Source organism: Nanorana parkeri, unplaced genomic scaffold (genome assembly GCF_000935625.1).
Source record: "Nanorana parkeri isolate BGI_ZX_2015 unplaced genomic scaffold, ASM93562v1 scaffold585, whole genome shotgun sequence".
NCBI classification, from domain to species: domain Eukaryota; kingdom Metazoa; phylum Chordata; class Amphibia; order Anura; family Dicroglossidae; genus Nanorana; species Nanorana parkeri.
The window spans coordinates 452,610-461,715 of NW_017306853.1; the positions used below are offsets into that span (position 1 = coordinate 452,610).

Sequence of the window (9,106 nt, forward strand, 5' to 3'; positions counted from 1 at the left end):
TGTGCCGCGAACGAGCACATATAGGCGATCGGCGGGCTATGGACCCGCCGATCGCCTATATGTGAAACACCCGGTAACGGGTGTGTGCATTTAGCGGGTCTTTTCTGCCCGTGCGTGCCCGCTAGGGGGTGCGCGCAGTGCCGTCCGTCCGTTTTTTTACTACGGGCGGACGGCAAGAGGTTAATCGGCTAACTAATCGATTTTGAAAATAATCGTTAGCTGCAGCCCTAGAAAATTCAGTCCAGATTTATTAGCTCGCCTCCAACAGCTGAGACCGTGTCACTTTCAGCATTCTTATGAAGTTCCTAAAAATGATAGAACACCGACGCCTCTGCCTGATCGTGTTCATCCTGGCTGCTCATCAGGCATGCCGAGGCAATCTGGGCCGGCCAAGCCTATATTCAGTGGTGGGCCTGGAGCTGGCACTCCGTTAGATCCTATGTTATTCCGGCCCTGCTGGAGAGTTAAACCACCTAATGGAATAATAATGTATTCTGGGCAGATGTTGAGTTTCCAGGCCGGCACAACTACTGTGGCCTGTATGAGGGACTCCCACCCTTCCGCCTTCATTATGTATTTTTGTATGTTATGGAAAATGGGCCAGGAAAATAAAAACACAGATTTTTAAATATTTAGAATGTAATATTATCTGTTAATTGTATTTATAATAATAATCTCATCACAAAGAAGGGAGTTGAAGTTCAGCCCCGCGTATTGTGATTTATTTGTTTGTGTTTTCACCGAATATTTCACATAGAGGACAAAACACGACGGCGATTATGAGGGCTTGTTCACACCAAATGCTGACCAGATCTGCATGAGTTTCTGCACATGCAGTGTGTTTTTAAAGCGTTTAAAATGGGCTTTCAGTGCGTTACAGGGCGTTTGCATGCATTTTTTATGCGTTTGCAAGCGTTCCAGAGCAGGTAAAATAGGGCTTGCTGCAGTTCTTTTTACATGCTCTGGAACTGAACGCCGCGGTGTGAACTAGAGCCCAAAATACCATTGGAATACATTGGACGCAGTTTTGATCCGGTCTGTAACTGCTCTGCTCCTGGAACGCGCTCGGTGTGAACAAGGCCTAATGAACAAGCGGTACTCTATAAAAGATCTGTAAACAATTTATAGATACAAAGTACAGATGACACATTGCGGAATGTACTTTAATATCTGCCTCAGAGATTAGATTGTGACCTTGGCTTGAAATAAAAATCATCTTTGCTGAGTCGTCATATACTGATAAAATGCAGAACGTTCAATCACCAGCATGTGCGCAATTCTATAATGTGGACCTGTCATGTGACACTATATTAAAAAAACACAGTTATAGGGACCGTCCACCATAAAAGTTTTATTTCCTGTGGATGTTAAAGGGTAAAACCACCTAAAGGTTCTCATATCACTTGGGGACTTTGGTGGTGAAGTCCATGGCTGGGTCCGGACTATGGGTGACTTAGTCTACCAATCTTCACCATTATAAAAGTAATATTATTTACCAACTGACTCATTCATATTTTTACTACTAATACTATAGTTGGTACAGTTGTCGATGTGAATGTAATTATTCTTAAGGAGACAGTATAACCGTACAGGTCATGGTGAGAAGGCTAAAGAAAGACTAAAGGAATCGAAAACCCCTCATACTGAATCATTGCATAGCACAGCAAAGCTCCCTTAGAACAGAAGATATCCACGTGTCTCATTCCATCACATATCCCAAAAAGAAGACGAATATTCCTCATTTCGGGAGCATATCTGTTTTACTGACAAGTATCCTCTAGATGGCGCCCTCCACAGGCACATTCACTCCTCGTGCATCAAGTTGGTGCTCCAGTTTAAGTTCATTGGGTAAAATTCACTTCCTAAAGTTCTGCAGTAAAGTTCATGTCATTATGGGGCGGTGTGCACAGAGCTACATTTCCACAGACTTCTCTTACATACAGTACACAGGACTCAGATGATTGCACGGATTTTAAAATCCAAATTTGCTTTAAAAATAACCAAAAACATTTTTTTTTTCATTTTAAACATCACTTTTGTCCATAAAATGTTAAATACCAAATCTTATCATATACAGGAAATCCTCTCCACTCCGTATTTACTGCTGGCAGTGCTCCTACTATAGATGCTAAGGGCCTGTTCACATGATATCAGGTCCTGATCAGGTGCGGATCTGCAGACTGATGCAGTGCGTTTTGGCCGCGTTTTTGATGCGTTCAAGTTTTGCTGGAGTGGGGCTGTTAGTATGTTAGCTGCAGTGCAGTGCGTTTTTGACGCGTTTTGGACGCGTTTGCGTTTCCTGACCGTTTCCGGACCTGACAAAATGTGACATGCAGTATTTTTTCTGTCGTAACCTGAACGGACTGCGCACGTGAGAACTGGAGCCCATAAAACACATAGGGATACATTGGGATGCATTTTGAGTGCAGCAGCGTACGGAGCCGGTCAGCACACAAAACGGACGTCGTGTGAACAGGCCCTAAAGGCTATGTGCACTGCATTGGTGGATGATGCAATAAATTGATGCAGGTATAGATATAATTGCAATGCAGCATATTCCAGTGCACGGCAAATGCATCGCAACGGTTTGCCATGCGCTGCCGTACATTTTAATTCATGTTATTTTTAACCCCTTGAAGTCCGCGGTGTTGAACCCCCTTCCTGTCCCCATTTTTCAGTATTCAGCGCTGAGGTACTTTGATGATTGACATTCATTCAGTCATGCAACACCGTACCAAAATTAATTTTATGGGGACAGAGAGATATCTTTTGGTGGTATTTAATAATAAAAAATTAAGTAAAAAGTAAAAAAAAGGTTTTCCTACGTTATGTTATGAAACAATTTTTTGGTAAAATATAAAAGACGGGGTCACATCAGGTAAATAGTTACCTAACATGTCAAACCTTAAAAGTCCGCAAAATCCTACAATTCCCAAAATTGGCCAAAGGCGACGCTTTAAAAGCTTTTATCGCTCATCAGTTTAGGGTTCACCTCTGCTCTCTCGACGATGTTTGCAGTGATATGTAACGTGCGGCGCAATCGTTGTTTTGGCATGTAGGCGTACCTGACACGTGTTTGCCTTTGTATGTATGTGGGGACAGGGAACTTTAACATTTCTTTTGTGTTTTTTCAATTTTTAACATTACTTTTTTTTAAACTTTTTTATTACACTTTATTAAGGGGTAAAGGGTAAAACCACCTAAAGGTTCTCATATCACTTGGGGACTTTTTAGGGTTCCTCTGCTCTCTCGACGATGTTTGCAGTGATATGTAACGTGCGGCGCAATCGTTGTTTTGAGAGCAGAGGTGAACCCTAAACGTGCGGCGCAATCGTTGTTTTGGCATGTAGGCGTACCTGACACGTGTTTGCCTTTGTATGTATGTGGGGACAGGGAACTTTAACATTTCTTTTGTGTTTTTTCAATTTTTAACATTACTTTTTTTTAAACTTTTTTATTACACTTTATTAAGTGTAAAAAAAAAAAAAGAAGGAAAAAGTAAGCCCCTATTCTATCACATGCTATGACAGCAAATATACAGTGACAGGTCCTTTTTATGGAGACACCAGGGGTCTGTTAGACCTCTAATGTTACCTATGGACATTAGCAGATCTGCTTCATTCACCAGCTTCTTCTCGAGGATAAGGCTGGGTTCACTCCTGGACGTTTTCCAGCGCTGATTGAAGCGCTGATTGAAGCGCTGAAAAACGCTCAAACAGTGAAATCCCATACTTCCCTATGGGCATGGTTCCCACCTGGGCGTATTTCAGCCCGTGAAAACGCGCTGAAAAATGCCCTAACAAATACAGGAGCTTCTTTGGGGCGTTTTTCTGCGCGTTTCCATTGGTATTCCCGAGTGTGGCTCGGGGTTAACAAAGCGGTAACCCACGAGCCACACTGGGGAATACAGCGTAGGACTTACCTTGTCCGCGATCCCCGCTGTGTCCTCCGCCCGATGCCGGCATCCGTCTTCCGGGTTCCGTTCTTTGCGAGCATCCTCAAAAAAAGTAAAAATTTAAAAATAGAGGAAATAAGGGGGGAAAAAATCATACCGCCAGTGAAACGTGCGTCTCACTGAACGGAAAAACGTGCTAAAACCCCCCCCCCCAAAAAAATTAGCAGAAAAAACGCGTCTATGCTACGCCCAGGTGTGAACCCAGCCTTAGGAGGGGCACAGAAGAACGAAAATCCACACTTCTCCAATAGGCTTAGGTAGAAATTACAGTTTCATTTTCTTTGGCAAAAGTTAAACAGGGTTATTCACAAAAGGGTGAAGAGTTTGGAGAAGGCCGGAGAAGTGAACAATCTACAACAACATAGCTGAACTGGAACAATTCTCCAAGTCAGCTCACTTTCCAGTTCAGCTATGTTGTCCTAGAATGTTCCCTTCTCCTTCTCCAAACTCTTCACCCTTTTGTATTGACAACCATTTTTATAAAATTTGGTTTAGGATACAGAGGGGAGGGGGGGGAGGGGGGATTGGTAACTTTGTTCGATTTTATCGCCGTGTCCCTGCTGGGGAGATCCTCCCGCTCTGTGAATCCTATGGACCATTGTCAGCAAAACTGATGTAACATTCCGGCTTATCACTGTAACGAGAATAGAGAGGAAATCTTCCAACTGGGACACTTGTTCTGGTGACAGAACTGTCACCTAGAGAGGATTTCCCTTACTTTGGAGAGATCTCCTCTTGCTTCCTGTTGTGCCTTGTGACAGGAAGTGAAGGAAAATGTCCCCAGTGGACACAGCAGAAAAACAAATTGACCCAAAAAATGGCTTTAGATATACTTGTATAAGCTTTTCTAAAATGATTCTTGGGTTTTAGCCAAGCCCCCCCGCCCACAGTACGATTGCATGTACCCAAACGGATGGCACATTAGTGCCTGCATTGCGGCTCAGTGCGATCTGCAATAATAGCACATGCAGGATTTTTGAAGATTGCACTGGACCGGAACACAGGCACTAATGTGCCCCATGCATTGGGGTGCGGGCGATCGCACTGCGGGCGGGGGGCTTGCCTGCGGTGCTATTGACTTCAGTGCACCGCCACACCCCCTCCCGTCCCTGGGAGTTGAATGGGTTGTGTTCCAGAGGCTGAATGCTCTGGAACGCACTCTTTGTGGTGTGAAACGGTCCTCAATGGATCGCTAAGCTGACCAATGATGAGCATGTGTCTCCCAGGTAATGATGGCCGGGGAGACATCTGCTTATCTTCTGTAATCTAAACCACCTCTGTAGCCTAAACTGTGATTTCCCTGATGGAGAGGAAGGATCAACAAGGGTGCACAGAGATTTTCTAGCAAGCTGGATACATATCTCTGAGTGATGATGAGCACTTCCCGTGGTTAGAATTGCTGAACATTACCAGCTAAGGTAGACACAAATCAATCATCATGTTTGGAACGGGATTTGGTGCAGTACGAGCTAATTGTGCCCATTCTAACACACATGGAAGGTGCCTACCCGAGCTCTTGTTAAGTTTCAGGTTAGAGACGTGCTCGAGCAGGATTACAAGCAACTGGTGTATATACCCGCACCTACTAATACCCGTATATACAATACTTCCTGGTGATGGGTTCATTGTAAGAACAAGCTTTATATAATGGAAGTTAGAAGATTGGATAGATAGGACCATCTTCTTCTAATAACCCGTCAGGTGCGTGATTCTTTATATGAGAACTTCCTTGGCCCGTTGCCTGGATTGGTGACATATCTCCAGAAGATAATATCTCTCTGGCAGAGGGCCCAGCAGATACAAATGTTGTGAACTAGACCCCCTTCCCAGGGCACAGCAAGACACCACATCATTACAGAGAGGTGTGCCTGAGAAGGAGCAGTACAAAGTGTCATTGAGACCTGGATTGGCTTATATCCAGTTACATGGTCGTACCTCGAAATAGGCACATACCTTTTCCTCAGTGACACCCGCTGACATGTTTACATAGAGGAGATACATACAACGCATACATGTGTTCCCGGGTGGGTGTGTATGGAGACATTGTGGCCCCACCATGAATGCGCTGCTTTTTATGGGGTCACATAAATATCTTTTTGGCTACTGAGGTTCGGCCATCAATCTATAATACATTGGTTCTTTTACTTAAAGCTCAACTCCAGGCTGAAAAAAAAAAAAAGACCCTTGCACCCCTGCACTATAAGGGTTCAATGGTCGTTGAGGCTTTGGGGTAGAGGAATAAGGAGAAATACTTATATTATTCCTTCCTCTGCGCTGTACGAACAGTCCCCGGAAGCCTCTTCTCTTTGGCTTTCCAATAGTCCTGTATTGTACGTGAGGGCCCGCCCACAAACTGGAGCGTTGGAAAGCAGAGGAGGTTGCTAGAGCGAGGGGTAAGGGAAGTATTACAGATTATTCCTCTAATACCAGAGACTTAATGCACATTTAACCCTAGCAGCGCAGGGGAAGCCCATTGCAAGGGTATTTATTCATCTTTGTCACCCCCAGCCACCTTGCCCAGGTTGTGCTCCTCACACCTACCCCGCGGCTCAACCTACTGAGCCCAGCAGGGGGCCAGGCACATGACCCCACGTGTCTATTTCTAGAGAGTCTTCAGGCAGTAGTTTATTTTCAATGCAGCTCAGAACCTGCACACATTTTTACCAAGGATATCAGTGCGCATCACACCACACCACACCATGGTGCGCTTACGTGCAGTATGACATGTGGATGTGTGCCATGGCACATGTCTTGACGCATGCATTGAAAATCATTATGGTGCATTTCCATAGATTGCAATGGAAAACGCATCTCGCAGAAATACAAACGTGTGACTCCAGCCTTAGGAGGTTTCCATGCACTGATCATGTAGGACCACAGAAAGTGCATCCTGATATCACTTAAAGTGCATGCCTTCACAGTGTTGCATCGTGGTACATTTTATATCATCTTACTGTGACACACATTACTGTGGTGAATGGCGGTGAGATTCATTTTAAATGACACTCCAACTATCTAGTACAAAACCAGACAACACACTCGCACTGCAACAAACGACAATGTGCATACCATGTGCTGGGGTGAGCTGCATTTAATTAAAAAAAAGGTCAATTTTTTTGCATGCATTGGCAACCGTGCATTGGCAGCTCATTGATAATAATTGGGCTGCCTGAGCACATGTAAGGAATGTTGTATATGCACTGCAATGACCAGAGAAATGTAAATGGGCCCTAAAGGTGACTGTAATCAACCAGCAAAGTAAAAAAAAAAAAGCCATAGAGCAAACTGAGTTGCGGGTATTGAAGTGCACATGTGCAATTCTCCCTTGCAGCATTGGGGTTCTCGGTTCGAATCACAACCAGGACACAGGCCGCATATTCTCCCTGTGCTTGTGTGGGTTTCCTCCTCTGCCCCAAAGCCAATTTGATAAGCCCAAGGGAGAAAATGCAACAGAAATGACATAATGTGCATATGGCAAACACCTCCTGGGGGCCCAAAACGTAATTTTTGTGTCAGCGGTTTAATACCAGACCCATTACATCTTCTTGGCAAAAGGTTGAAAAGTTGTTGAGAAAAACGACAACTGTTTGTGTCCAACAGATGGACCCTCCACAATGTGTGCGCCTGAAGAGGTGTTGTGTTGTACAAGTTGTCTAAAATTTACGACGTGTTACTGAACAAGGGGGACAAGGAAGTTGTGTTCCATGGAAATTACAGGAGGAAGGCACATGGACAGCTGTGACACCGAGTGATGTTATCAGTGAAACGCACAAGATGTTCAGTTTGTGTCATTGTGTGTGCCGTGTCCTCTGCACTCTGCACAGCCAATACCACATGCTCTCCTGTGATATAAAATAGAGGCGTGTAATGCTCAGTAATACCATGAGAAATGTGTAATGAGGGAAATGATCGGAAATACACATTCGTTACAGTGACTAAGGAGGCTTTCCTCTTCTGACGTCACCTCCCTCTGCTAAGACCTGCAATATGTATATTAGGGATGCACTGATACCGATACTATTATTGGCTTTGATACCTTCCCCGGTACCGGAAACTTCAGGTCAGAGGAAAGTTTCCTATGACCAGCATTGCCTTAGGGGAACATGGAGCCGGCTTACCGGGCGGCAAGTAATGACCTGCTTCTGGGCTTCCTGATTGGCCGAACAGCCGGCTCCATGCTGATTTGCTGGTAAGACAGCTTTTCAGCCAATCACCATGGAGGCGGCTTTCCAGCCAATCAAGAAGCCCGGGAAATGGGTCATTACTCGTCACCTGGCTTCCTGATTGCACCGGGACGCCGGCTCCATGCTGATTGATCGAGTTGGCTGTGAGGCCAACTCGATGCTGATTGGCTGGGAAGCCGGGTTCCCAGCCAAACAGCATGGAGACGGCCAAACATGAAGTCGGCTTCCCGGAAAATCAGGAAGCCAAGCGGTGTGTCATAAGCCGGGCAGCGGGTAATGACACACCAGCCGACTTTCTGATTTTCCGGGAAGCCGACTTCATGCCAGTGCAAGCAATGTGATCGGTACCGGTTATCGGCGAGTACCGACAGCAAAATATCGGCACTCGTACTCAATACCGTCACATTCTCAAACAATGCATCCCCACACAGCTACCTCCTCATGTATCACTGGCCCCTCCCTCTTAGATTGTAAGCCCTCAGGGGGCAGGGCCCTCCTTACCATCCTGTCTTGAATTGTATTGTAATTGTAATGTCTTCCTTATATTGTAAAGCGCTGCGCAAACTGTTGGCGCTATAGAAATACTATGTAATAATAATAATAATACCGGGAAAACAGTATTGGTGCATCCCTAATATTTTAACATTTAACACATGACAACAATTCACAGAGCACTATGGGCTAGCTAAAAAGCACTGCAGATGCTGTTTGCATTTAAGTTTTCCCGCTCTGCTTATCAGATTGAAACCCTCCGAGAGATGGATCAGTGGTGTGATGAGTAAGTCAGTTCTGCAAAACAAGGGTCTTCTTTCTGCAAATAGAAATGAGAAAACATTAGAAGACAAAATATTATTGTCTCACATTTCATTATTATCAGACTTTAAGTATTACTAAAGCCACAGCTTTTTAAAAAAAAAAAAATCTTAATTCTGTGCATTAAGGTAAAAGGTATCTCACTGTGTCCAAC

The 9,106-nt window shown here is 44.6% G+C and overlaps 1 protein-coding gene across 1 annotated transcript in view; it reads left to right on the plus strand.

Moving 5' to 3' along the window:
* Positions 1–9,106, plus strand: part of RBM20 (RNA binding motif protein 20) — a 171,504-nt gene that overhangs the window by 91,619 nt on the left and 70,779 nt on the right. The window lies entirely within an intron of this gene.